Consider the following 3,265-nt stretch of genomic DNA (forward strand, 5'->3'; position numbering starts at 1 on the left):
TTCGTCGCTTCAAAACTTTCGCACCATGGTATACATTTAAACCTATAGTGTCGCGGGGTTCCGGCTCTTCTACTAATAATCCCCCCCGACTTATATCCACACCGAGATATTCACCAATCAAAGTAATAAAAATACCACCTCCTATTATGCTATGTGGACGCATCCCCCAAACCATAGCTGATAAATAATAACCCACACAATATGGTAAACTTACAGCGCTGTGTGGGTCTCGAATACACATATGGTAAAACAAATCTTGTTCATTTACCTTTTCTTTGTTTTTACCCCTTTGTGTAATCGAATTAGCTAAAAACCTATGTATTACTCTTAATTCGGCTCTATCTATATCCAAATAAGAGTAGTTTCCCCCTTTGAAACGGTGATGGCTTGTCATTTGACTCCACACACCGTGTGTATCAAAATTCTCATCTATCTTTCTACCGTTTAGTATCAATCCTCTACAATCGGCAGACGCTAACTCCTCAGGCGTATATATACGTAAAGCCTGAGCCATGTCCAGTAAAGACATGTGGCGCATCGAACCGCCTAACAAAAATCTAATAAAAGAACGATCGGTTAAACTAGCTACCCGATCATTCAACTCTATACTACATAACAACTCTTCACACCATACTTTATATACAGGTCTGCGTATGGTGAATAAACATATCCAGTCATTAAAAGAAGAATTACCATACCTCTGTACCAGTAATTCCCTAATTGGCCCGGCCAATTCTACAGCTTCTAAGGGTCCCCATTCTATGACCCTCGGTACCTCAACAACCTTGGAATGAAGAGTATGCAAACCCCGTTGATATTTTGGATAATCTATCCAAAGTCTGTCAAATCGCAGGTTCGGGTGCAACTGTTCCAAGTGCATATCTGAAAAGGTCATGACTGGATGAGGTACATCCTGCTTGTAGTAGTTATCTACCTCCTGTTGTTCCAAGTTCTCAGCAGGAGCATGGCGGGCTTGGGATGAAGATTCACCCCTTTCATTCTGCAAAACACATCAAACACAAATTTTGTACATCCAAATATGCATTAGTGTCAGCAAAATCATCAATCAAAATAATTACAATGACATTATCAATTTATATCAAACTTAAGCTTATTTTCACATTTTTATCAAATCTACACTTTTTCAAATAAGCATATACGAAAATTTTCGCCAAGTTCATAAGCATTCAACTCAAATAACATGTCAAAATAATCATTACTAGCAAATAAACAAGTCTCAAATGGCATTATCTTTCAAAAATCAAGTTCATGAATTTTGGACTTGAAAAAGTCCACTTTAATTCTCAAAATCATGTTTAGGCTCAAAGTTTGGATCATTTAACTACCTAGACATGTTACACTACTCAATTTAGCAACAATTCATGATAAAAATCGGCCATAACCTGTTTATATCAAAAAGCCCCAAATTGCTCAAGAACACAAACCCTAGATTATTCAAAATTTGAAGTTTAAGGCTTCTAATCATGTTAAACAGCATCAATCTAGGTTATACAAGCATAATACATAAACAATTTAAGTCTAATTACACTAAAAAGCATCAAAATCAAATTGGGGAAAAATAGCTCAAGAACACTAAAATTCGAATTAAATGGTGTTTAGGTGTAGAAATTTACCGTTTTTCTTGAGTAGTTCTTAGATATCATCCTTCTCAACATGATTTTAGCAAAAAATTTGGTGATTAACGGTTAAAAATTGAGATTTTTGGGGGTGATTTTCGGTGGTTTTCGCAGCTATTTCGCTGTTATTTTGGGGTGTTTTTGTGTGGGTTGAGTGAACTGATTGTGCAGCTCTTTTATTTTTTTTTCTGTGTTTTGGTCCCTCCGCGAGTCGCGGAGGTTTTGCCTGCAAACTCCGCGAGTCGCGGAGTTTACCCTTTTTTTTTTTTTTTTATAATCTTTAACTTATAAAACAATTAAGAAATTAATTTTAAAATTTTGTTTCCCTTGTTATTTAGGACGAGGTCGTTTCGGATCGATGTCCTAGTCCGTCCCTCGACAAAATTTTAAAATTTGTCTTTTTGTAGCGATTGTTTTAAAAGCTAAGATTTTTGGGTTTTTTAATGTTTTTGGCATACTTTAAATCAATAAGATTAAAAATAATGATAATTAAAGTTCTCGTCCCTCCCTCGGGTAAAGCAATTTCGGTTCAAAGACCTAGTCTTCAACTTACGACGAATTTTAAAAATCATATTCTTAACTTAATGAGATAAAGTAAATTTTTGTTTTTAAATTCACACAACTTAAATATAAAATTCAAAATTAATAAAAAAAAAATAATCACACCAAACTTAAAATTTGAAATGCATAAAGTTAAAATTTCATATTTTAAAAATTAAAAATTCACACCAAACTTAATTTAAAAATTTATAAATTCATATCAAACTTAATTTTTTTTTAAAATTCATATTATAAATTCACACCAAACTTATATTAATTTTTTTTCTTCAAATATTTACAATTTTAAATATATTGTTTTTACAAAGTTTACAATATTAATTTAAGATTTAAATATTAATTTTAAAAATATGGTAAAAATAAAATTAAAAATCTTTTTGTCTTTTTATCCCACTTTAATCAATCAAATATTATCAAAAATATGCGCCCCTCTTTTCGGTAAAGTAATTTCGGTTCCAAGACCTAATTTAACTCATGACGAATTTTTGAAATATTTTGGGTTGATTGATTAAAGATATTTATACCTTAAGAATAAACGTTAAATTTCGCAGTGATGTAATAAATTTTTGAACGATATCAAAAATTTCGGTCGCCAAACCTAATTTTATTCAATACCAATTTAATACTTTTTAGCGAACAAATTAGCGTTTATTATCAAAAGGTTAAAAATAAAAATAAAAATAAAAACTGTACAGACATACCTGTGAAATAGATTTCTTAGTTATATGATCTATTATATTCATAAGATAGTCGGTTTAATTGATTTTCCATGGCTGCATAGGCGTAACCTCGAGCATTCATTGTCTTTTCTTCTAAACATATGAACGGTCCGTCTCTGCATAAAGTAACAAATTCGGTATTTGAATAGGTTTGATTATTTGAACATTTACCTCCATGTGACCATTTTCCGCATTTGTGACATCGTTCTAGGTGTCGTGCTCTTCTTTTCGCTGCGGATTTTGATTTTCCTTTACCAAATTGTAACTTATTATCTTCGCATCTGGATCCTTTTCTAACTCCGTCCATTCTTTCTCTGATTACTGATACTAATTCACTCGGTAGTATGTCAT

Source organism: Rutidosis leptorrhynchoides, chromosome 5 (assembly GCF_046630445.1).
Source record: "Rutidosis leptorrhynchoides isolate AG116_Rl617_1_P2 chromosome 5, CSIRO_AGI_Rlap_v1, whole genome shotgun sequence".
Lineage (NCBI taxonomy): Eukaryota > Viridiplantae > Streptophyta > Magnoliopsida > Asterales > Asteraceae > Rutidosis > Rutidosis leptorrhynchoides.